The sequence below is a fragment of the Oxyura jamaicensis genome, chromosome 8, assembly GCF_011077185.1.
Source record: "Oxyura jamaicensis isolate SHBP4307 breed ruddy duck chromosome 8, BPBGC_Ojam_1.0, whole genome shotgun sequence".
NCBI lineage: Eukaryota > Metazoa > Chordata > Aves > Anseriformes > Anatidae > Oxyura > Oxyura jamaicensis.
Genome location: NC_048900.1, coordinates 14,559,054 through 14,586,503, shown reverse-complemented (window position 1 = coordinate 14,586,503; position 27,450 = coordinate 14,559,054). Strand labels below are relative to the sequence as shown.

General features: G+C 40.6%; 1 protein-coding gene across 3 annotated transcripts in view; it reads left to right on the top strand.

Moving 5' to 3' along the window:
• Window positions 1-27,450, top strand: part of PLA2G4A (phospholipase A2 group IVA) — a 116,882-nt gene that overhangs the window by 1,244 nt on the left and 88,188 nt on the right. Inside the window, exon 1 of one of the 3 annotated variants that reach the window (XM_035333132.1) lies at window positions 17,024-17,375. The exons of the other annotated variants lie outside the window; for them this stretch is intronic. The gene's annotated coding sequence lies outside the window, so the exon portion shown is untranslated. Of the gene's footprint in view, window positions 1-17,023; window positions 17,376-27,450 lie in introns of those variants that run through there. 3 annotated transcript variants of the gene reach the window in all.

Here is a 27,450-nt window from a genome sequence, read left to right as displayed (position 1 = left end):
ATTAGAAGTAAACGACATGCAAACGGAGTAGAACTTCAGTATCAGGAGAGGACACTTGTCCTTGGCAAGGGGCATTTGTCACATCTGCCAAACCGGTGAGCGCTTCTTCGCCTTCCACCCTACTCCTGCAGATGCAGGCTGGAGGGAGGGGGGCAGCCTGGGCTGCAAGCATGGTGTTGATGCTTCTCGGACAGGGCACGTGGTGAAGCACGGGCTGTCGTTAGGTCTGATTTCTGCTGGGAAAGGTCATTTGTGCAGCTGGTGGCTGTGGTGCAATTGGAAGGATCCTTCAGCTCCTCTCACGCATTGAAGCAAGATGATGGAAAATCAAGGGGATAGGATATTGCTGTTTTTCCGAAGGCTGCCCTTCACCCTCACGTATTGTTTTAGGATTCCCTGTAATCAAGGTCATGTGCTGGAATGGGATTTATCCTTAAAAATAGGTTATTTTGCTGTGTCAAGACTCACCACCAGGTGGAGATTTTATGCTCCAACTAACAAATCCTCTATTTTTTTTTTTTTAACATACAAATTCTCATTGAAAAAAAAAACACCCACCATTATTTTTACTTTAAAGATAGTTGTTTTAAATATCCTCAGCTCCAGATGAAAGCAATCACTGGAACGTATTAGGTTCCTCAACCTCAACATTTTCTTCCTCAACATTTTTACTTCAGTTGAAACATCTGGAGGCTGTGATTCGCTTGTTTCTGTTTCCATTCCAGGTTGCATATGAAAGGTTGAGGAATGTATATAGAATATGTATTGAATTCACGCTTTGCTGGGGTCAGTTTATTGGTTCCTATAGGCCAGGTCTCAGGAAAACACTTGGAAGAGACACAGCCATCCGTAGTAACCTCAGTAATACCACCAGAAGGGTGGCAAAGGGGAAAATGTACCCCTGCCTTGGTGCTGTTCCATTTTTGCCCAGGCTCCTGAAAATCTAGAGTAAGTTCCATTGATCTGGGAAGAATGATTTTTCTGGCGTGACATTTCTGTGTCAGGGAGACGGAGGTTTGGCAGAGCGGGAGATTTTGCCCATTGCGTGTCTTTCTTGCAAGTTTTCAAAGCATCATTTCCCTCCCCCCCCCCACCCCCCTCTCCCCGGTTATTTTCATTCATTTTATCTGTAGCTATGGTTCAGTGTGAAAAATTAGGAAAGGCTTCATTTCTCGTTGGGGATATTTGCACCCATGAAGTGAATTTCAGCTTTCCCATTCTGAGATGTTTCTTAACAGTTACCAGTGGAAATTACATCATAATTGTATACATAGTGGAGTATAAGATAATGTAGATTTTTGCCCCATATTGGTAGGTAGAACCCCACCTGACCTATTTTTGACAGCTCTATTTAAAGAAGAAGGTGTCTGAATGCAGTAGGATTCATTGAATATTACTGCCCCCTTCTGCTGAATGTTTGTTTCCTATCGCATGACATGACAGATGATGACCCACAGCTAGTTCTTGTTCTTCCTGCCATTTAGATGGTACCTTATTTTCAGAGTAAGCTCTAGCAAGTCAATCATTTACAATCCAAGCCACATACAGTGCTGTTTTGTAACCAAACTTCATAAGGTGAAGCTGTCATTAGGAAACTAAATAAAAGACAGAAAAAAAATAATAAGTAACTTCACTATAAAAATAGAAATGCATAATTTGAATTTTTGTTCTTCCAAAATTTCAAACTGTAGCTATTAAAAATGGCTACAAATACAAATACCTGCACTAGCAGATTATATTGTGCTGTCAAAAGAGATGTTAGAAGATGACTTTGCCATAAGATGAATGGGAATGACATGGCCCTGTGGGCTTCCACGGTGAGGAACTAACCGCACGGCCGCACGGCCGCATGTGTCACAGAAATGAGCTTGGCCGCGTGTGTCACAGAAATGAGCTCAACCAATTTGCTGGAAAAAAATAGAAGTAGTAAACATTGGGTGTTTATAATATTGCCAAGTTACGATCATAAATCACTTCCCTAAATTGGATTAGGAATCAAATATTGAAAATACTTTTAAAATGTCTTTTTGCTTGTCTGTTTTCTATCGGCCCTCTCATTCCATATGGTCTAGGAACTTAAGCTTTTTAAGGTGGGGGCGATAGTTTATTCTTATTTTGCATTGTATTTGGTGAAAATAATGAAAAGCAATCTGCCTCTGAGTTACAGACCTATTAAAATTATAGTGAATGAAAGGATTTTGGTGCATATCCTATAGAATCCCCAGGAAAACTGTTTTTTAAAGGCAAAACACACGCTCCCATTTCATTCATTGGACGCCGTCAAGTGGAGGTGAACAGCATGAGTAGCTGTCTGGATGCCAGGATGATTTTGACTTCTGCCATTTTCACCTGCATGGTGGGTTTGGTGGATTTTCTGGTCACTTCCAAGATGTGACAGGTAGCAGAAAGGCTCTGTCCAGTTGGGAATGTTCTGGAGAGAGATCATTAAACTCCAAAGACCGCACATGTTCCCTAGTGAGGTGCTGATAAAGTGAGCTGGTCATCTCCACTTTAATGAACATGCAATATTTTTATAAAAGAATAGGTAGACAGTCAAGTAAAGCTACGTTTCTGTTCATAATTACAAAGATCCATGTCAGAACATTAACAGCTTTATGTTCATCAGGAGCTCAAAATGTACCTTAATGTATCTGCTGCTCCAAATGAAACACAGTGTTTGTGACACATGCACAGAAACATGAATCAAATATTTATAGGCACTCAGCAAACTGTAATGAAACAAAATGTATTTTTTTACTAACCATTGTTTGCCATTACAGGTTTCTAATAAAGTAGAAAAGCAGGCCAACCAATAGGTCATGTGGATCCATGCAATACATGGTAAGAACATAGCTTAAAACAAAGACCTGTTGTATCAGCTGGTTCCAAGGAGTAAGCTGTATTAAAGCCAGAGGGGCTGGTTTGCACTTAAGCGGGCAGCGAATTTATCCTCAAGCCTTTTTAATATGTTTCAAATGTTTTCCCTTCCCTTGTGATTGTGGGAATCTCATCGTCATGTTTAATAGCACAGTAATTTCCTGGCAAGCGGGCCAGTTTTATTTCTTCAGTCTGTACTTTTCTGCTCTTTTATTGCAAAACGTGCCCAATCTGAAGCTCGCTATCACCAACAGTTTGAATATGTTGTAGCCGAAGCAAAGACACCCTCTGGAGATGGTGGGTACAAAGATACGATAACAAATCTGGATGTTCTGAAAATGTTCTTGAAAATAGAAGGACACAAGAAGGAAGTCTATGTCTTTAAGCTTCTTTTGCTGCCTCCTGCTAATCAGGAACGTGTTCACAGAGATCTTTGGTTATGTATTTGTTTGAAACTTTCATGTAATCACCCGTGGGTTTGTCTGGCCAGCGTTGCCAGTTCTCTGTCTCATCTTCTGTTTTCTCCTGGAGTGTCCTGGTCATTTGTGTCCTGGTTTCACTGGGACCCTTAGGCTCTGCTGGAAAACAAAAATACTCAGTTGCCTTGTTTTAAAACAAGGGAGGTTTATTTATTTTTCCAGGAAAATCATGGTAAAAACACACTTAATTTGTGGAGCTTCTAGACTAGAAATTTTGCTATTGTCATCTGGTACTCCAAAACAATTTGTGCCAGTGAAAACCATGCGTGAATGGAAGGTATGTGAGGTCTGGCACATGAGTGGCTGTGCTCCGAAGCAAAATACCATGGACAGTGGTAGAAGCATGGGGAAGAGCAGCTCACATGGGCTCTGCCTGCTGACAGACCTGTGTTGCGGAGAGAAGGAACACAAGGTTGAGGGGGGAGGCCATTAGATGGAGTGAGCATGGGCATTGGGATTGCTTGGGAAAGTGGGAGTATGCCTTAAATCCAAATCAGTTGTTTTCTTCAGGAATTTTCCACAGAAATATGGTAGAAATGATGGGTAGGTGGCACAAAAAGCTACTGCAGATTTAGGCAAGATCTGAGCAAGTTTGGGCCCTAATTTACTTTTATTTGTCTTCATGGAAGCTTACCTCTGCACTTCAGCTACCGAAGCTTGTGTTTTATTTGGAAGCCAAGAGGAGTTTGAGAGGATGCTTTCTAATATGGGAAAGTTGCAGTTTCTTTCATCAACATCTTCTCATATAACTCTTTCCTTGCTTCTTTTTTATCAATTGTTCTTGTTTTAATCTTCTGATATTCTGGACAGAATAGTTAGTTTTATTTAGTTAGTAATACTTAGTAAAATTAAGATGAAATGACTTTATGTCAAATTTAGCTAGTGAGATGAGGTGTGGAATGAGACACCTGTGCTCTTCAGCTTCATTGTGCTGCATCCTGGCCATTTTTTCCCAGTGCTGTCTCTTTGCTTTGTAATTTATTTGCCATTTATCCATAGTATAACACATCTATAGGGTGTCTGCATGCTTCTTGGTGCTTGATAAACAGCAATTTGTCCCAAAACTAGACAGAAAATAAACAAGAATTGCTCATTAATAACGGCTAAAATTTGAATCTCAGCCTTATCCAAAGCAAAGGTGAGTTCTCTACTTCGGGAGGTTACTAGACATTAAATTCATATTGCTTTAAATGAAAGTCAATCCACAAAGATTCAGCAACAATGGCTTCCAGAATCACGTGTTTTGTTTTTGAGCTGAAATGTATTAGACAGTATTGCTCTTTTCCTCATTTGCAAACTCGGTAGTCACAAATTCAGTCCTGCCTGACTAGTTCCTGAAAAACAAGCCCTAAATGACTTAAACTCAGCTCAAAGCACTCTCAGACGAACTTTTTCCAGGGAGTGGAGGTGAATGGCACACAGAACTGAATATTTTTATCCTATGGGATAGTTTGAGTTTGTGGCAGAGGTTGACCCTGGATATTTCACCCTCACTGCGGCAGAGGTTGACCCTGGATATTTCACCCTCACTGTCCTATTTTCTTTAGGTGGCAATACTTTTAATTTCTTTTATGGTTGAATTTAAAGGAAAAGGCCATAAACATAAGCCATCAGTTTTTGGCAGCCACAATATGTCAGATCTATGGATATTTTTTAAATTCCAAATAACTTTTCAGAAGCCTTGTTTGGATGCACTTGACTGTGGGATTTTCTTCCTATTTGAACTGCACCTATTACACAGACAGTATTTTTCATTGTTCCTTGAATGAAGGAAAACAAGTTTTCCTTATTGACAATCAGCTACCAAAGCACTGATCTTCTCTGCTGTTGTGATTTGGTTCTCTGGTGTTTTTTTAGCAGTCTCCGTTTTTTCTCCATGTAGCCTCCATATGTTTTGTATTTCCTATGTAGACATTTGATCACAGTTAGCTGCAACAAACACGTCATGAGATTTTGTAACTCTCTTACATAAAGAAGCATCAGCTGACAGTTTGTCTGCTTTTTGTCATCTCACAAGAAGGCTGTAACTCATATTAGGGTAATTGCTTGTGTTATTCCATTTATAATAAGCATTTTAGATCAAAACAATCAGAAGGTTATCTTTCCATGGAAAATCCATCCATAAAGAGTAGATTTGCAAAAAACTACCTTCCTTATTGCAGATGCTGAAATTTGCTTTTAGCTACTTCCTACTTAACTTTTAGTAAATTCTTTCATTCAGTCTCACGCTCTTTTGTTGTCCAGCTGAAAGCTGCTGTTGTCACACAGCGAATACCATACTTTGTAATTTTCCACCGCTTTCCAGCACACTGATACTAAACTGGATAAAGGAAGCTGTAGTAGGCTTTATTGAGTAGAAAATAATTTCAGCATAATGCTTTTATACATAAAACCTCTTCAGGTAATAAAGATTTTTTAGGTTTATTCACGAATGCCTTTTTTCATTCACTTTTGAGAAAGTAAACATTATTTCTGCAAAGAAACATATTTTTTTTTTCCACCAGAGCATTTAGCAGATATGTTTATAGCAGTGCAGAAACTCTTGTTATGTCTAGTAACTATTATTCTGCAAGGTTTTGTAAGGTTTCCGGAGACTTAATGGCTTCATAAGGTGAGCTGCCTTTAGTTGCTAAAAGAAGCCCATAGATCTTGTAGATACAATGTTCTCAGGTGAGTTCATCAAATGCTTACATATAAGAGCTAAATACGGAGCATGATACAAATGCTCTTTTTGTCGTGTCGCTGAAAACTATGCATTTGTTACATAGATGAGTATTAGATCTGGGAATTTTCCATCATTTACCAAAGGGAAAAAAGGGGGGATAAAGCAGCACTTCAGCATAAGCTATGTAAAATGAACCCTGCTAGGGTTTCCTGTATAGAAGATTGAATCTAACTCCACGTAAAACATTTATCCACATATGTACCTATATATGCTACACACTCCATATATATAACTATATGTAACTATAAATTATCTGTAATTCACAGACTAATATGGCCAGTCTCTCAAAACCCAAAGTTTGCAGTGCCTTAGTGCATGCAGCTCATGTACCTCTGCGGGGGGCACATGCCCAGGGATGCGGGGCTGCCTCACTCGCAGGCTGGGGGCTGCACAGAGTGCTGCACTTCTGTGGGCACCAGGAGCTTGCACAGAGGGATGGGCTCATTAACCCCACTGCTTCATTGTGAAGCCCTGTCCCTAACGCCATGCTTATTGGAAGCACTGGGACGGTTTTTACAGTATTAAAGGCTGAAGTGTAACGTCTCAGTGCGGCTTGCCTTTCTGTTAGCCATGGAGCAGTTTTCATCGTGGTCTGATATATCACAGAATCACAGAATCAATCATTAAGGTTGGAAAAGACCTTCAAGATCATCTGGTCCAACCATCACACACCTACCAGTATCACCCACTAAACCATGTCCCTAAGCACCACGTCCAACCTTTCCTTGAATGCCCCCAGGGACGATGACTCCACCACCTCCCTGGGCAACCCATTCCAATGCCTGACCACTCTTTCTGAGAAGAAATGTCTCCTCATTTCCAACGTAAACCTCCCCTGGTGCAACTTGAGGCCATTCCCTCTACTCCTACCACTAGTTATCTGTGAGAAGAGGCCACCCCCAGCTCCCCACACCTTCCTTTCAGGGAGTTGCACAGAACAATAAGGTCTCCCCTGAGCCTCCTTTTCTCCAGACTAAACAACCGCAGTTCCCTCAGCCACTCCTCACAGGACTTGTGTTCCAGGCTCCTCACCAGCTTCGTAGACCTTTGTGTGAAGCTCACAAGTGAACAGCCGTTGTGACAATTTACACATACAGTGCAGTAAGGCAGACTTCTCATTAGGGTTCTTGCAATCCTGTATTACAATCCAGGATGGGACTTTGGTGATCAGCAGCAGAATCCCACGAGATGGATACACCTACTGTCTCTCTAACAGCCTTCTGTGGAGATTTACTTCGTTGCAACTTTGTGGAAGTGTGAGCTATCCTCAGCTTGTCCTCCACTTTTCAAACACCACTTTGCAAATATTGCAGATGCTTGCCTTGACACTGCTGTACTTACTGTGACCTGCAAATTAATTTTAATGTAATTCTGTTGAGGGATGCAGTATGCTCTGAGAGCCTTGCTAAGTAAGCACATGCCATGCTGTGTGGAGGCAGCTCAGCTCTGCAGGCTCTTGTTGTCAGCCTTCACTCAATGCCCACACAGGAAGGAGCCATCAGGCTGTACATCTCATTAAGGACTGGATGTGGATTAAGCTGCTGATGTTAAGATGTTAAGTTGATTAAAACTGACTCTAGCTCCTCACAATGAAGTGGCTGGAGGAGTCACTTGGTGTCAGCCAAAAAAAATGTTCCATGACACAGACCTTGTGGCAGCACGCTGTGATGGGCAGCGGGCTGTGTGGTCACAAATTACAGTAGTAGCTGGCAGTGGGCAGGTTCCTGAAGCAAGTTGTGCTCCAGGCAGGGTGCCCAGTGCCAGCTCCCCAGACTCCCAAGACTCCCTTCTGATTACCTCCACCTCCAGACTTAAATCGGGAGTGTTTTCCAATATCCTTGCTGCCTTGCCACCCTCTGACATGTTCTTAGGGTTGAAAAAAGGAAAGAGAAATGAAGGAAGTAAAGGTCTGTAAAAAACCTCAGAGACCAGAGAAAACTGTTCCCCATGATCCTTTTCCTTAAAAGGCCTTTGGAAACTCCAGCCGGGTGGGTAGCTTGCTGTAATTATTCGTACTTAGCAGTGGGAACTGAAGGCACGCAGGAGCATATTGCGAGTTGAACTGCTCAGGTCAGAACAAGAAGTATAACGCAGGGCGATTCTGCCAGCAAAATGTAGGGCTCAGGAGAGAAAATCTGGAGAAACTGCTGCTTTCTTCAAAGTGAAATTAGATGATCGTGAAGGAGACATCACATCATGTTATGTCTTGCCAGACATATGACTCTAAGCAAAGGCAAATAATTTAGAAATTGTTCAAATGCTTTTATGCTTTTTAAGACGGCCAATTATGTAATGGCACCAACAACTGCCTGGCTCAGTAGGCTCAAAAGCAAGCCTCTGAGGGAAATAATGCCACAGTGATACTCATCAGGAAATAAAAACTCAGTGTTTACTCTTTTACTCTCTGAAGGTTTTTAATTTCTTTTCCCTAGAATTTTCAATTAAGGAAAACGTGTAACAATCAAAGTTATATAAAAATGGAAAATAATTAAGGAGGTGTAAACACTACAGTGGCTGTACTAGATGAGACCCATAGTCTATGTAGTGTAGTATCTGCAAGGGAAAATATCTGACATTGTTGGAATTGTATTATAGGTTTCAGCCTGTATACTGCAAAAGGAATGTCATCCACTTATAAATTCTATTTATGTTTGTTAGTGAACCAGAACACAGCAAATTCCATGGCTGAAATGCACTTTTTGCCTGTAGGACAGCACCTTTACAAAGAGCAAAAGACGAAAGGTCTATCTCCTGAAAGGATATTTTCTCAGAAAAGAGTATGTGCTCGTTTGATTCGGATAGAGCCAGCTTTCAGATGCTGAACTGACAGCATACAATTTAAAGGACTAGCTCAGGTCTAGCTGAAAATGACATTACTGTCAGTAAGAGGAATGCATATGATCCTGTGATCAGTTCTGATTATTGCACTCCACACATTATATCCTATATAATGAATTTTAATGGCATTTCTTTGTGGACCTGAAGTAACTGTTAATTTGGTATAATGTCGATGTGACTCAGTTCCCCTATTTTTCTATTTATCCAGTGGCTGTCACTAAAATATTTTTGTATTTATTTATCTTTCCAAGCCTCCAGGAAGAGAAGGTAAATCACATAAAGCCAGCTGAAAGCTTTTCATCTTGTCTTCTTCAGTTGTTTCCACCAGCTGTGGAAATGCTGTGCTGGTACCACTCTGTGCCTTGCTGTGGGCCAGGTGCTATCACTTACTGCTTCTCCTTATAGGTAGTTAATTAAGCAAGTGAGGGCTTTACAACATGTTATGGCAATGCATGTTATTTTGGGTCTCTGCTTTGCATGGTATTTTTCCTGGGACTGTTTTGGAGAGAGTTGCCAGAGACCTCGGGCCAGGCAGCATTGGCTTGAGACCAGGTTTGGAAGGAGCAGCTGAGCGCTGCCTTGGTGCCACCAGGGAGCTGCTTCCTGGGGCTGCCACCAGCTCCCCGAAGTGACTGGCTCTGACCACTGCCTTGTGGTGCGGGCTCTGGGTCAGAGAGTGGTGCTAGGGCTGCTGTCCTGCCGACTGCCTGCAAGGCTTTCTTCTCTGCCTGCAGCTCCTTGGAGTCGGGAGAGGAACTGTGTTTTGCAACAGACTGCAATTAAGAGTTTTAGCTCTTGCTAGGAGAAGAATGCCTGGCACCCCGTGGTGTGTGTCTTTCCTCTTGACTTGATTTTTGCAGGGAAGGGCTGTAGCTCCCATGCAAATAGCTTGCCATTGCCTTTGCTAACCACCGAGCACCTCCCGACGGGCTCCTCCACCCTCTCTCCTGCACTCGGTGAACTTGGTTGATTCTGGGTTAGGCCCGTTGGCACCTCAGGAAGCTGTTAATAGAAGCATGGATTTGGTGAGCAAGACCTTGTGAACTTCCTCCTGGTGAACTCATTTGAGACAACACTCCTGTCTGTACCAATTATTGCACAGTTTCACACAAAGTGGTTCTTAGGTTCTGTAACTTATCTCCTGGGGATTTGGAATGTTTATAGACTTTCCAGAGGGAATGAAAGAGGAGAAATGTCTTATGTGTAGAATCATTTCTTATTTCACTTGGCCAGCAAGAGTGATCACCCTCTTACCCAAGGCTCCTTGTCCTCTGCTTTTTAACGCAGATGAATGTAAATGACGTATTGGCAGTACTGTGAGAAGTCAAATATTGTCACACCATGAGCAATACTGAATGGAGAAAAAATCCCCTTCAAGTGCAAAGCACTTTGCACAGCAGGAATTTCTAAGTAATCTGGTAACATCCTTTTTCTCCTGCGCTGTGTATACCATGCTGTGGTATCAGCTGATGGTTACCCACTTCCAAACAAGTCCGTGCAGCTGCATGGGGATTTACATGGGAATGCTCTGGATACTTTGCCAGCACTGTCCTGGGATAGAATATTTCAGCATTTGCCAGTTACCTGGAAGTCCTCCTCAACACTAGCCAGCATGAGATTAATGTGGAATAAAGAACTGATGCCCAACATTGACATTTGGATAATTGAACTGCTGGGCTGACTGGGAGTGAAGGTCCTGCCTGTATGCAGAGCTCCATCTCCAGACTGAGGCTGAAGGGTTTCTTATGCTGCGACTGGTTTGTCAGCTTATGCCTTTTACCTGGGGAACCAGTTCCTTTGTAAAAGTTGTGCCTTTGGGCTTGCAGTCATCAAAAATAATGTTGATTGAAATAGAAGTGTTTCATTTTATACGCTAAACCTGTTTGGATTTCATCCAGGTAAAATCTCAAAATCTGCCCTTTGTAGGCTGTTCTGATGCCATTTGAATTAGGAGGTTAATTTTAGTCTTCCTTTTGCTAAGCTAATCCTTGTTGCTCAGAAGCTTTACTGAAATATTAATGAATTGTTAACTACTGTGGATTAAAAACAGCCTCTTTCACTTGGCATAGCCACATCCTTATCTTAAGGTGAATCTTCTTCTCTGACCCTGACCTTCCCATTTCATATAGCCATTATTTAACAATCTTTTTTTAACTACCAGCACCTGGGATCGATCAGTTGTGATGAGGAGGTGCTCAGTCCTGGGCTCTGATGCCCAAAGTCAGGCATTCCTGAACAGGAGCACTGCTAGGACAGGTTCAGAATATGTCTTAAATATATTGATCCCCACCACAACCGTATTCATATCCAGGTCTGAAAGGCAACCTTCAAGCTTGCCACAAACAGTGTGTTCCACATTTGCATTTTTGTTGTTGTTGTTGTTCAAAATGCATTGCACTGGTCTTTCCTGAGTATATGCTAAGGGTTTCCTTTTGACAGGAGCTGACCTCTGTAGTCCAGCCTGGCAGACAGACAAGCCCTTCTGCTCATTCAACGCATCTGTTGTAGATTAGAATTACGGCCCCTGGGGAGGTTTTTATGAGTATGGCTTATGTTTTTTTTAGTTGTTTGAATCGATGATGGAAGACAATGGGCTATTACCAAAATATGAAAAGCAGAAGCTGGACAGACAGTTCTGGAAGAAAACTTGTTGTTTTATATCCAAAAGCACATACAGAGCAGGAGAGCTATCATGGCATGGTCACACCACTCAGTTTCTCAGATACACCATGATCTGTGGCTGCAGAGCTTCCCAGCTGCTTGCATTGATTTCCATAAGGACCCCCTGGAAAACATTTCATTATGTCTTGCAGTGTAGGGAGGGTTTGAAGCTTCTCTTAGGCTGACAAAAGTCATGGAATAAGAATTGCCAATGTGTTTGATGTTAATTTGTGCCCAATTCAGTTGATAGATCTAATTGGCCAAGGGCTGATTTATTTGCTGGATTAAATGTGTAAAATAACTAAAATACTTTCTAAAATAACTCTCTGACCCTGCTAATTTGGGAACATGTGACATCGTTTTGTTGACTTCTGTTCAAAACAAAAATCTCCTTTTCTTCCTTCTTCTAGTTTTTGCTCTCATCTTTTTCCAGTGAGAAGAAAAACTGAAAATGCCTGTTTTGAGAGTTAGTGTGCGTGCTGGGTGCAGTGGGCAAAGGGAAAACCTCTAAACAAACAAAACCAACTCAGAATTATGCTAACCTCAAAAATAAAAGATAATAATTAACAAGGTAAATGACACTAAACAACAATAAATCCTCTGTTCAGTTACTGAACAAAGTATCATTATGCAAATTAGATTGCAAATTTGCCTGGATGTGCAAATCACACAGGGAATGCATCCCAAAGTAATCCACACAAATTCTGCGGTAGTGATAGCCACCTTTCTTGTTCTCTGAGTTCACACCTCCTTTTGTCTCTATGACGTGACATGGTATGGGAGTTGGGTGAGACGGTTGTTTGCCTTCTCCAGTTACAAGAACTTTCCAGCTTGTAGAGGTTGTCAGAAACCCCCACCTCTTCAAAAGCTTGGGGATTATGGTGAGCTGCAAACTGCAGCACCAGGTTATTCCTGTGTGGCTGGGATAATGCCTTCAGTTCAGAAACTGGACTTAATAAATAAATGGTATGGCCAGTTCATTGGTGTTTCACCAAGAGATTGTGGGTGAAAGCTTAGCAAGACTGAACGAGATCATCATTTCGCAGCTTCTTCAATTGTCTTCCCACTTCCTTTTCGAAAAGGAAAAATGTTGGTTTTGAAAACATTTCCCAACTGAAAATGCACAGCAAGTTGCGCTCAGTTGGGTGTGTACACATATATGATTCAGATCCCCTTTTGCTGAAATTCATGAGAGCATACAGGTAGTAATAAGTCATGAATAGCAATGTACACATATCCCTGCTTTTGTCTCTTCCCTCAGGTTCTGAACCCAATATTTTCCTTGCTGGGTTTCTTGTTTTTTTAATATATATATTTTCCTAACTCAACTGGGTAAATATGCTGAAAGCTGAATACAGTATATCTTAGCATAGCAAATCAAAATAAATTGTAAAAAAAAAATAACAGAAAAATAGTATCAAATTAATTATCATTTCTAGGAGGGGACCCAAAGATTAGCTGATAGTCCCCACAGAGATTGCTGATCTGCTTGCCAGGAAATATAGTTACAGAGGGCTGATTAGAGTAGGATCAAACTGCATTCAGGTCAACACAATCCATCCTGGTTTCACTCTAGGAACCAGTGCAGTGAAATTTTAAATAAGATAGCTTTTTACATTTCTCATACTCATTTTGGATGTAATAAATAATAAATTAATTGGTAAATAAAAATAATAAGGCTTTCCTTTGGCATATCTGCTTTTTCAAATGATGATGATACTTGACAAAGGATGAGGTTTGGGTATCTGGGGATCCACCGTACGGGCATGGTATGTGCTGTTGGGTCTGGCCAGGCATGTTTCTGCACATGCTTCTCGCAATATCTACTTGAGTTTAAGAATGGTGACACCTAGACTAACTGGTCAAGAGCCCAACACATCTGTGTAGCTTTTCAGGCAGCCAGATTGAGAGAGAGGTGTTTGAGCAAATCATACAGACTCACAGATGTTTGGCAGGACAGGGGCTAACCATTGTCAGCTCCCGAAGGTACCAAAGGCATAGCTGGAAACCCCTGTCTGTGGCAGATGAACGGAAGGCCTATGGTGAAGAGTCAGTAGCCAGTGTCTCTTGTGCTCTATGTCATTCAAGGTGACCCAGCTACACGACCTAGACACATGTTTCTTGGTGCATGAAAGCTGATCACACACATCTTAGTGCTTGTGATGCTGTGGGCATAAGGGTGTGAATGTGAGCAAATGACATCGGCTTTACTTTAGAACAAAATCACCTTCCCTGTCTGTAAGCTCTTACATCAAGTTTTGATCTATTGTTACTGTGATGCTATTTCTTACACACTTCATTTTCCAAGGACAGCAGCAGTTTTTCACACGTTATTTTGGTGACTGGTGCTTTATAAGACTTCAAATTTGAAAGAAAGAAATGTTTTATGTACTAATTATTCAGTGTTATTTATTATTTGCGTTACTTCACCAAATCTTAAAATGCCTTTCAAAAAGCTTCTGTGAAATAGTAGTTCTCATTGTGGTGTCTCACGATAGCTTAAAAATGGGAAAGCTAGGCACAAAATGAGGTTGATCTTGTGAAGTACTTTGATTTAAAAATACCTTGTGAATATCTGCATTGAGACTGGAATGACCTTGTTGCCAGGCTTTATACACAGGATTGTGATGAGGAAAAGTGGGCAGTGATTAATGTGCCATTGTGATGGTGTGTATAATTTTTAAAGTCCATTAATTTAACATGGCTTTGCTGATTGATTAATTAATACTGACTTTGATTGGTGTTGCTCTAAGGAGCCACAAATCTCTTTAAGGGTAAAAAACATAGGAGTTAATGCAAGTGAGATCCTGCTGGAAAAGCTTTAAAACAGAGAAAAAAGTAAGTGTGAGATTGTTAAGTGGGAGCTACTAACATAAAACCTAGAAAAAACATTATGCAGGTGTATGTGTTATGGTACAGGTTTTTGTGATGCTTCTGCTGCTGTTTCAAGTTGTGGCCATTCAGTTTAGAGGAAGGTGGAGATCCACCTATCCATTTCCATAAATCAATTGTAGACATTTATGTTCTGCATTTAGGATTAGAGAGAGTTACTTACAGAGATGTGCGTTCTTAGGAGCAAAATCATTGCTACCGGCTATACAGATAGCATAAGAACATATGGGTCCCTTGAATGTTCTCAAATCTTGATCTCATCACAGTCTCAATGCTTCTCTTGTTTGTGACCAAGCATCTCACTTATCCTAACAAACCATGGAAAAAATAAGGGGGGGTTATTGGGAAGTGAATATTTTTTAAGCTTATTTCTTCTTTATCTCAAATGTCCATGCTTGCCTTATTTTGGCAAGGCACTGGGTTATCGTATTAAACTTTATCAAAGATATCCTTGAAGAAATGTAACAGCTTGGATAAATGAACTAGTTCTTACAGGGCTGGAAGAAGATGAGTGACTTTGAAATTGAAATTAGGTCTTTGCCATAAGCCGCATATGTAACCTGGGGAGAATTGTTCAGACTTCTGTGCCAAATTCCTGAGTGGAACAGTAGTAGAACAGGACTTGTCACCTTTGTCCTGTCTGCTGGGCAGGGGCACCCAGCTGAGTTCCTGCAACAGGTAACACATCTCCACTGCAGTGCCAGAGGGAGTCTCTGGTGGAATAAATTGCAAATCTCTGTAACAAGAAGGACTGAAGGTTTAGGATTGCAAAGGCTGAATGAACATCAACATGATTTATTCTCTTTATACATTTTCTATTAAGATACATTTTCAACTCCTTCTCATGCGTACCGAGAAGGGATCTGCAAACATAGTCGTGTTTGGACAAAAAGTTTTGGGAAGTACTCAAGTAGCTTAAACTAAAATGTAGATGAATACTATGCCTGATATACAGCTTTATACACACATATCTACCTTTGACAGGTATGGGGGTGATTTCGTGACTCAGCCTGCTGCCCAATATGGGGTATTTGTTTTCTAACAGCAGCACTAGGTGGCACACAAGGTCAGGGCAGAGCACCTCATGTCAGGAGTAGGTGCTGAGCTGCTCCCTCGGGTCAACAATGGGGATGGCTGCGCTGAGCCTGTGGCTCACACCCGGTGCCTCTTGCCATCTATTTCTGCATGCTCGAAATCCAAGAGGAGGCTGAAGCTCTTCATAATGACAGCTGAGCTTAGGAGCAACAGACATTTGCCACACTTGGATGTGTTAGGCCTGCAAGCACAGTTAACCTTGCTCCAGCTTTGAGAGGGAAGATCACCTGAGAGTGAAGTGCACACAGCCAATAAGGACAGCCTCAGCGTGAGTTAATCCAGTCTTCTCTCTCACAGCTTAGAAGGACGATGGAGGTTTGGTGGTCTTTGAGGTTGTTTGGATACTAGATGGCTCTTGCTAAGAAGAAGAGAGCTCTGCACAAAGTCTGGGTGGTGAATCCCTCCTCTGCACTACGTAGATGAGATCCTGATGGGGAAGAGCATCAGCAAGGGACTGTAGCTTACCACCGCCACTGTAATGGGAGCTGTTTTCCAGTTCTCTTTATGGGCTGTTATCTTTATCTACGTGTACTTAAGTTTAGTAGTACCAGTTTTGTAGTGTACTTGTAAGGAAGCAGACTTCAGCATTCCTCTCAAGTACCAAGCTTAACTATAGAGACTTTTTTGACCTTGTTAGCTTTGTGCAAATGTATATATTTTTGTCTTACACTGGTTGGTGCTGAGGAACTCACAAACTCCCTAAAATGTCAGTGTGAAAGGGCAGTGGGCATGCACGCGACAACTACCAGCCGAATTTACCGAGAGCTCCATGCTTAAGTACTCACAAACAACAGGATGGACCTAAAGTGGTGAAGAGCCAAAGGCTGCAGGTATCTCGAATACTCTGGATCGAAAGCTAAATGTAAAGTTGCGAGAGGATTACTCATTATTTGGAAAAACCTGGTGTATGAAATTGAAAGTAATTCATCTAAGGAGAAACATTCTGTGCATAGTCAGTGGTGGATAGTAAAGCAGGTCCCCCATGCAAGACACTGGGGAACTCCCACATTCTGTTTGAATATTTGAAGCTGTAGGAAGAATTTGAAAATGTTTTCCAGACTAAAGTGAGTTCTTAACATATGAATGTATGCTAGTGTTTGTTTAGGTATATCTGTGCTTAGTCCAGCTTGATGGTTTTCCAGACACCAATGTGCATGACCTCCTTCTTCCAGGGTAACTCTGTTTGCTTGCCCGTGTACTCTCTGCTGCCTGACATGTTGCTGACTGAGTATGATCTCTGTTTTTCCAGTTCTGGCTCATAGCCAGCATATTTCCATCCAAAGTTTTATGCTCCTGATAATGGCACCTATCCATCTGTCCTTGGATCTGTCTCACTTCCAGCAAGTGTTCTAGCAGTACCTTTTGTCCCTTGTATAATTGCAGCGCAGTGACATTTATGTCTCATGTACATGCCTGTCACTGTCTGAAAGATCGGATTTCAGCAGTCCTTCAGGCAAACCCAGAGGAGTGGCTGAGCAGCTCCATGGCTAGGAAGCTATGAGATGCCAAGTCATATGCCAGCAAATAGATCATCTGGGGAAAGAGCGAAGAAATAAACCCAGTTTTGCACCAGATTTGCAGTATTTGGTGAACATTAGCAAGGTGGAAATTAAATCCAGAATCAACGAGGAGTCACAAAATGATGAATCAGCTGAACACAGGGACCTCTCATTACACAGCGAGCATCTGGCTGCCAGAGAGTGATGAACGTCTGATGGAGAGCGGTGATCTGAATCCTCCCTCCAGCTTCATTAGCAGCAGTCTGCTAAATCTGAGTGGATGCAGTTGTATGGAGAAAACCTCAGCTGGTAAGGATTTCTCTTTTGGTTTCGTTTTATCGTTCTTGGTGTTGATATTACACGCAATGATGGAGATTGTTTGCATTGCTTTTTGTGGGTGTTGTTGGATTCTACCATACTGGGCAGATGTACTTATATCAATACAGAGTATCTGTGTGCACAGCTAGCCACATCAACAGCTAGCCACATCAACACGTCCTCAGAGGATTTTCTGAGAGCCCAGTGTGAAACACAACTTTGTGTGTTTGAAACTCTAGACCTTTCAATCTGGATCAGAAATCTAGAGTATGTGATTTATGAAAGGTCTGACTGTGGATAAAATGTCTTTAAATTAATGATTTTTGGAACTTGGAGCCATCTCGGTGTAGATGTAAATTACTTCAAGCTAATACAAGTGATTCACGTGGATGAAGAGGCTTTGTGTGGTGCTGGTGGTTTCAGAGTGTCACCATGGATGCCTGCTGAAGTCTCTTTTGTACCAGGGGCAAATTGGTTCTCTGGCCTTACTTCATTGGTTCTGGCCTTACTTACTTACTGCATTTCTATCCAATTACTTGAATCTACATCTGAGAAAATGGCACAGATATTTCTTTAATTTGGGAAGGAAGTTCAATACTATATGCATGTGCACTGGGTAGCATAATCTAAGGCATTGCATAACTCCAGTAAAAAACATACAGAGCTGTTCTGGCATCAAAGGTTGGCATCAAAGAGAAGCAGTGTGCTTGGCTGGAACAAACAGTTCCCTATTAAGACACGCTGCAAATGCAGGGGTGTCCTCCTTGAAATTCCTCTAATTCTGTAGCTCTTTTACCACTGTGCTAAATTTAAAATTGAAATGTCATTTCCATGTAATAATTAACAAAGGGAACACTTTGTTTTTTCTACCTAATCTTTCCTTGCTAATGACCCCCCGTGTCTGCTGGGCAACTAAGCACTTTGACTCATTATACCCATCTAGCAGATGATTAAAGGTTGATTAAGATGACTACTTTGTATATGTGAATCTTATAAATCTACTGATAACAGTTATTCCCAGTGGGAAATAAGAATGCTATGTGGAGAGTAGGAGTTGGTTATTTCTACTCAAGATTTTCCTAAATTTCAGTAAGCATGTCAGCACGAATGGGTTCACTTTGGCAACTGGTGTTTTCTGAGAAGATAAGCAAGGACTGTTAGTTAACCTGGATTTATAAACTGTGCTGTTTTACCTGTAACAACCTGGAGCTTCAGAGAGCTTTGAGTTATTACTCAGTTCTTAGAAGCACTTAAACATGTGGATGTTGAATGCTGAAGGGTAAAAATTGAAAAAAAAAGTTTAGGGCAAAAGTATCTGGATCCAAGATGTGCATCAAACTTTAAAAACTTCAGATGTTGTGGTTCAAGCTCCGGTTGAAAAATGCCCCTTTAGACCCAGGAAGAGTAATCTGCATGTTATTGCAGAGCACCCTCTTCCCTCTCTGCCCCTCCAAAATTCTAACATTCCTTCTTAAAGGAGCTTTGTAAAGCTACTGGCTGAAGAGATGGTGACACATCATAAAACAAAGCTTAAGTAAAACATTGTCAAGAAGAATATAAATGAAATACTGCAATTTCAAGTACTTGAAATTTCCTGTGGGCTGAAAATGGGCTGATGTACAGTAAATCCAAGATAAGAAATGATAATGATTTACTTACAAAAGTAAGTATCCATAGATATTAATGAGTAAGTTGATTATCAGAAGTAAATGCTAACCAAATTTCAGATATTTACAAAAAAAAGTAATGTTTTGATGAAGATTTTGATTATTTTTAAACTAAGAAACTAATCACTAGTGGTCACAACAACAAGGTGATACTGTACTCTCTTAAATTTGTGGCAATACAAAAGATGTCATAAACTTAAAAGATACAGTAATACTTCATTATGTTTTACTTCTGTGGTGGTTTTAAGCTTGCAATGGACAAAGTGTTACAAACATGTCTGTATGGAGAAACCTGAAATGACACTAAATGGCAGGGAGTTGTGAGGACAGGAAGGTACAGAAGTAAACATAGGGTAACCGGTAGCATAAGAAATTGGGACAAAAATGCAGGAACTGCAAAAATGTGCAGCCAAAAGGAAATTGTGTGAAAAAGATAGAAAGTGAAGGATAGAAACAGTGAAAGAATTATACCATCCTGGTATAATGATTCACAACACGCTGGTCTCAAATGCCCAGATCAGCCCCAGTATGTTTTTGAGATTGATCCCATTATGCACCAGAGTGGGACATAGTTAGTGCAATCACACCCAGATCATGGCATTCCCTTCTGACTAGAAGACAGCTGGAAGAAGTTCAGAGGAGACCAAGAAATAAAAAAAAGATAAGTGGCTGGAAGGTTTGGGTTATGAGAGGATATTAAAATAGGTAAATACACCGCATAACTTGGCTAAGTGACAGCTCTCTGCACAGCTAACTGTCTACAGACATTGGAGGGGTATATACAGGAGGATGAGAGAAGAGTTTCAGGTGTCTTTAAAAACAGCAGGCAAAGTAATGGAGGAAACATCTCATCTGGGTAAAGGAAGGGGATCCTTTGACAATGACATCTTGCAGGCCATCACGTTCTCTCAGGGCGGTGGTGGAAACAATCATGAGAGCATGAGGAAGGGGGAGGAGGTGGCCTTGTAGCAAGAAGCAAAGCAGGCACAAACAAGAGTCAGGAGAGGGAGAAGAAGAGAAATGTCTTGTTCTCTCCTCTTCCTAACCATGCTTGGCCAATCTTCCTGTTACTGTGCTGGAAGTAAGTTCTGGGGACAACCTCCAGCAGTGGTGGCTTGATCCATGAGAGCCTTTCCAGATCCAGCATATTTGAATGTTTGATCTCAGCAACTGAGTATTCATTCAGTCCAGCTTAGAACATACATTCCATAGGAATGACAGTAGTTTTTTAGTTAGCAGCACACACGTTAATTCACTTTTTTTCAAGTGCTTGGTAGCAAGGAGCCAGTGGGGAGCTCTGGTGTTGAGAGACCAGAGGGGGATGCATACCAGTCCAAAGTAGTCAGAGCAAGAAATGTCTGTTGTCTGCAGTGACACCAACTAACCAGGTAGTCACTTCCAAAGTGATAATCTTCTGGGTATGTTCTTTAGCAATGTGTTGTATTCCTAATGGGCCAACAGAAAAGAAATCAAAAGTTTGAGAACAAAACTAGAAAGATGGAGCATTAGAGGAAAAGCTTATGGCAGACAGGTTTGTTTGGTGACCTTTACCTGTTGGTACTATTAAAATAAATTGTAAGGAAATATACCTAGGAAATAGGTTATTTGAAACAATTAATGGCCTGAAAGAGCAGTTTGCAGCCTTAGGCAAAGCTTAACACCAAAGACATAGCAAATTAATAATTAACCATAGTAATGTTTATTATAGGAAAAGTAGTATTTTAATGTCATGTCTGAGAATTATTATTCAAGCTTTAGAAATTTCTCCTGGTTAGATTCAGGATGGTTTACACATACAGAGTGATAAAAGTTTTTTTCTTGAAAAAACTAATGTGTAAACACAAGAATTAATTCCCCTGAGGGAAATGCAAGACCCCATAGGATTCTTAATGAATGTAGTGGCCATCTATGACCCGTTTCAGACCAGCCTTTAAGTGTGCAATTAAAGTAAAGCATATGCTTAAATTTCTTTGACGTCAATGGGACTTCAACAGGGCTTAAGTGATGTCCTGATTAGAGAAGCTTCCATCACCTCATACTTCCGCTTGTTTAAAACTGGACCCAAACAGAAGTCCTTAAAGCCTATGTGCCCTTTCATGTGGTATTAAAGTTCCACTCTTTCAAATACATGCACAATGGAATAAAAATGCATCAACGAGTCATAGTCAGAACCAGAGCTAGCTGGAGTATTTATTGCACGTTTTTATGTAGCTTTTGCACAATTTAGATACAGGAAGCTTGGTTGGGACACACAGAAAGATATTTCTGTACGGGTAATGGCAGCAGGAAAGATTTTTCCATTCATTGAATTAGATGGAGTCCTGCCACATGAGAAGGGAGAGAAGAGATAGCTGGCAAAGAAACAGAGTTTTATTCTGATAAGGATAATGCTGGAACAAGCTCTTTGTTCTTGGCATCAAATTAGAGGGAATACTGATGTAAACTGTGCTGAAGTTGCTGTTGAGTGCAGTCTGCTGTTTAGCAAAAAGAGTTCTGCTTGCTAAGTTTTGTGCATTGACTGCTTGCTGAAGGCTGGTGATGAATTATGTTACTTATGTAGTTTAAAAAAAAAAAAAAGGCCAAGGTCTATAAGCATCAAAGTGAAGAGCACAGCCATAGCTGAGGTACCCGGTTTCTATACAGCATTTTCCCTTGTGCTGTCCTCAAAAGTGATGCTGTGCAGCGCTACACCAAATGAAAGTAGAACAATAAAATGACAAATTCTGCAAACATCTCATGCAAAAGTACTGGTTTGGTCTATTTTAGTTTATGCTTCTATTTCTAATAGCTTGATTTCCTTGTTGCCCAAATCATTCTTAAATAAGTCTTTATGACAGTAGAAATTCTGTCTACTGTTCATCTCATGTGTCTCACTCACTTGACTCCCACTCCAAGTACCCTGACACAAGACTGTGTCCTCCTGCCAGTAACAGGCTGGCTTGTCTTGAAGAAACATCTCAGTGTCCCATATCAACAAAAAACATTTTTTATACATTAACTTTTTATTATTATTATTATTATTTGTTCTTTATTTGTTCTTTAGCTGCTTTGCTTGGCAGCTTTTCAGGAGTAAGCCCTGTTGTGCTGATGGTAAGTATGGAGCTATCTCCGTTAAGATAATTTAATTTGGGAATATCCAGGACTGTAAAGAAGCACATTCACTGAGGACTAAGCTGTTTCACCCGCTTAGTCATTAATGAAAGGGATTATTCTCCGTAAAGTAATATTAACATCCTTTACTAATTCCAGTATAAAGTTTGTTTTATTTGGCAGATTAGTGTCAATTATTTCCCAATAGATAGCAAGACTATAAGGGGCAAGTAGATGAAACATGAAGCTCAGGGGTGTTTCAAAAATTGCAACACTATTCTCCACTGCATCACTGCATTGTGGCTGTACTTACTGAAATGAGAGGGGGGTAGGCTGCAGCCTGTTCTTTTCCAGGCAAGAAGGCTGTTTTTCTGGTCTTCTGGAGTCTGATTTTTGTTTCTCTACTGTGGCGATGACGAAGTCTGATTTCCAGTGTAACAGAAGGGAAATGGCAAGTGAGGGGCCTGGTCTGATGAAGGGCAGCCAGTCTCTGTGCGATGAGATGGTCCCACGTGTGGTCTCTGCTGCCTCTTTGGTGCACGTCTCAGGAAAGAATATAAGGAGAGTCAAATACTTGTTCCAGCATTCATGACGCAGTGTCTGAGAACATCCTGAGGCCACTTAGCTGGTGGCTGTGGCACTGCATTTAATAGCCACATATCCTTCATGCGTTGCTCTAACTTCTGATTTCACTTCGTATTCGGACCTTTACAGCATCTTCTGGTGGAGGCCTCCACAATTTCCTTATGTGACAAAAACTACCTGGTTCTTGGAGGGTACAGTTCAATACTCTGAGAGATCAGAATGCAAAGCATAGGGCACAAACCATGTTTATTTAGGAATCACCCAGCGCCGAGACATTAATCCTTCATTAATTTTGGCTGTGCCAGATGCCCCTGGGCCAAGCGCAGCTCTTTCCAGCTGCAGGACAGGGCATGGAGGGCAGAAGGGCTCACTGTACCTTGTGCGGCCTGCAGCCCGTGCCGGGGGAGCCAGAGCAGGGCACATGGAGGAGAGGCACGGACTGATGGCTATGGGTGGTCGGCACGGCACTGGCACTGCTCGGTGCTCCCCCGTGCCTCCTCGGTCCCAGCTGTGCCATCTGGGGCCTACGGCTGGCTGTGCTTTCTGAGGTCGGTCACATCGGGCCATAGGCTTAGCAGAAGGCTAACAGTTCGAGTAGCGAGAAGATAGGCGATAATTAAAAGAACAGAAATGACAGCACTTGGATGAACCAAGCGCAAATATGATCCCAGGCAACTTCAATCTGTGTAGGGCTGAACCAGTGGCACAAAGCACACCATGGGACAGACTGCCCCCAGGCTGACATAGCCTCCACCATCAAGGTTCTGGCTTTTGAGAGTCTCTCTGCGTTGAAAGATAACTGACAGTGTAAGAGAATGAATGTAGATGTAGGAAAATTACCTGGAGTATGTTTGCTTTTCTTGCACAACTTTGAGTTACAAACAAAGAGGTATTCCCAAGCCCCAGGTTCTGAGACATGAAATGCATTTTTTTCTTGCTGTATTGTGTTGTCCCGTTTTGTCTGCAGAAACATAAAAAAATATTTCTGATTGCATCGTGTGTTTGTCAGCATTTCCATGTCGATCTCTGTGTTGGTCACGTCAGCTGTTTCTGGGTTTTATTTTAATTTATTGGCTTTTACTTGCAAAGCTGACTGCTGTGTGGGGTGGTGGTGGTAAATTTTGTTTGGTCTTAAAGCTTTCCAGCTATTTCTGGGAGCAGTTGTCTTTCATCATTAGAATATTTTACTTTAGAAATAAATAACGGAAGTATTTGTAACAATAGAGATACTCAAACTCCTGGAGCAATTTCATAAGTAGCAATCCACTAAGGATCATTTTAATATGTAGCAGCAACTCAAGAGCTCAGCTTTCAGATAGTAGGAAGTCTTCATGTTTACTGTTATTCTTGAATGCCTGTATCCATTTGTAACATAAAGGATTTCATGGTTTATCTGTGAGAGATGTGTACATCTATAATCTCTGAGGAACAGCTGACTCTAATTTTATTTTTAATTTTATTTTTATATTACAGCAAACCTTTGAGACCACAGGGTGACAAGTTTAACTTCTAGATGATCTATTCCTTATGCTGCAAAACAAAAAGCAAGAACAAAAATGTAGTTTTCTCATTCCACAGATGTAGAAATTGTTCATTGTTAAGCGTGGGAAATTTATTCTTAATTCTTTCCAAACTTTCAAAACTGTTGGTTGAGAGACTATTCAGTAGGAGACTGATATTTGATTATTAGATACTTGGCACCTGATAGCATTTGTACCTTGAGGTTCAGCTATTGTAGAAATATTTTGCAAATTCAAGTTCAGCCTCATTACACTAAACTGTCTTCATTTCCTCATTATGGCTAAAGGACAATGAGTCCATAACCTTTGCTGGTAGAACAAATTCCTAGTTGAGTTTAACTTGTTTTACAAAGTGTTTCTTGTGGTTAGAGAGTATTTTATCTGTGTTGCTTTTGTCAAAATAATATAGTAGATTTAGGACATTGTGGAACAATGTTTTCTGATAGTCAAAACTGTAAAGATACCCTCGAACTTTACTGAATCTGAGAACATATACAGATGAAGTTTCTCTGCCTAGTGTAGTTTCTTATATGGTCTTTGATGCAGGTTTAGGTCTAACTGTGTTTATGGACATGAGAACAAAGAAGCAATATTCAGAAGAAGGAAGCCAAAATAACCCGAAGATATTAAAACACAATTTATTGTCAGAATAACCTTCAATAACCTGCAAAGAAAAGTCTCAAAGGGTTCTTCACATTGGTCTGTCACACATAAATTCCTGGTTGGTGAGCATTCTCTGGAAAATTCTCTGCTCTCTGGAAGCAGAAGAGTAATGGACATTGTGAAAAACAAAACATTCTTCAGGCATACAAGGTAAACTGGAAATCTGGTTTTCAATTTTTGGGGAATTTTTTCTCAAATTTTTTGAAATTTCCAAAGTCTCATTTAAGTAACAGAGGCAGCCATGAAAGCTGAAGGTCAAATGTTCATTAAAGAGATGCAGCTGAAAAAATGTTTACCCTTCTTATCACCATTCATTGTCATTTGCTTAACTGTCTGAGCAGTTATTTTAGAGCAATAGCACTACAGACAGAATTGTGCTAATCTGAATGAGAAAGACATTTCTGGTGTGTTTTAAATGTTTAATTGAAACAGACATTTTAACCACAAGAGGACAGACTTAAAACAACAACAACAACAACCAAACAAACTTCAAAAGGAAAATCTATGCAAAATTGAAATGTTGGAGGTTTGCTTGCAGTGCTGTTTTACAGTATTGGATATTTTGTCGTAAACAATACAATGAAAATCTTTCCGATCACAAAAGTAAACAATCAAAAAAAACGCAAAACATTATAACAGAAAGGCACTCATTTAGAAGAGGAAATGTGCAGGTTACCCTTTATCCGGAGTGCTACCTTTGAAGAACCTGAATGAAGTGTGCAGAGAACCAGTGACCCATGATGTAAATAAGAGTGTGTTAAAAGAATGGTTGTTATGCAGTACTTTCCAAAAGGGCAAACAAGGTTGTCCAAACAGTACAATGAGCTTTTTAACAGAAATATTTTACCTCCTGAAAAGTGTCTCTCAAACATAGACTATGTTATGGGTACCTTTCAATTTTCTGGCGCTACTCGTGTGAGTTCTTTGCTGAAACTTTGCTTGACTGAATCCCTAGCCTCCAAGACTACACGATCCAGAACAGAGTTTGAGCTTCTCCATAATGTCAATGTCAAAAACTTATTTCTAAAAAATCAGTTTGTTTTGTTTTGTTTTGTTTTTTTTTTTGGTGTTGTGCAGAGGTTTTCCATAAGTCCCTATGCATGTAAAACATTTGCAAAAAACAGAATAAGCAGCGAGTCCTTCAAATACTTATTCCTGTGAATAGCACCATTTACTTTATTTGGACAACTTCCATGAAGAAAGGTTTGCTGGAGAGAACATGCCTGTAAAGGGCAGACATGATGAAGTCCCTGAATGCACTTATATTCACGTTCTTGTTAGTGCTGTGATGATCAGAGTACAGCCCCAGTGTGTGTTCCTGTACTTTTCACTGATGTTGCCTTCCAAGTTCCTGGGTATTCTGCATTGAGTATTTTGAATCACTCTAATGTTTAGTAGCGGAGTTAGCGTAAGTTCCTGTGATTTCTGTTTTAATACATTTTTTTTTTTTCAGATCAAAGTCTTCCTTAGTTACTTATATTTTAGTTTAAATTTCAAACAGAAAAGTATTTCATGTAGTTTTCTGCTTACGCTTTCTTTTTCTATTCCTTTCAATGAGTGTAAGGTGTGATAGGAGCATTCAAGGATAACAGCAAATTGTAGGAAACCTAAATATATTCAATGCATCTGTCCTTCATACAACAGAGGTCAATGGGATTCCTACAGTGGAGCTGTTCTCCAAGGGATGGGGTTAGAGGGAAGGTCTTAGCAAAAGAATGTGGGGACAGGCTGCTAACACAAATTTAGGAGTAGTTCAAGTAGAAAAAATTTGTTGTGTGCAGCCTATCATTTGATTCAATCTCAGTGTGAGGCCAGTAGCTGGTATACTACTGTTTTTTTTTTTTTTACAAAGATGGTTACAGTGCAGAGCTAAGACTTCCAGATCAGTGAGTTCTTACTCCTTAGCGGGCAATATTAAATTACGGCTATAAAATGCATTAACAACATTTTTCTTACGTAGGAAGTCACGCCTCAGAAAGCTGCTTTGAAGATATCAACCATTCTTTAGATGAAGGTGATCCAATCTAGTAAACTAGGATTTTTGAAAATGAAGATAAAATATCCACAGCCCTCTCAAGAATTAATAAAAGGTTAAAATGGTTAAAAGGGGGGTTGAGGGGAAGGTAGGAATAAGTGTTCAGTTTTTATAACGGAGCAATAACCTGTGGAATCTCTTGCTGGAAGCTGTGCTATTTGATATATTCATAAATGAACAGGAAAATAAAAGGTTGAATAATGGAAGAGCCAGCTTTGCAGCTAGCAGAATTATTCCATCTAGTTGCAACTACAGCGCATACATGCAGCCATAGATCCAAAGCTGGCGTTCCTATTTAGGAAGGAGAGTTGGTCATTCCTGTGGCTAGCTTAGCAGTAAGCAAAAGAAATGTAAGAAGTTAAAAATAGTTAGGAAATAATTAGAAAACAAGCAAAACCATTGTCACCGTACGAACTCAGTGCTAGCCTATGTTTTGGATGACACATACCACGCTAGACACCCATCTTACAAAGAATATACAAGACAGAAAATGTAAATGAAAGAGC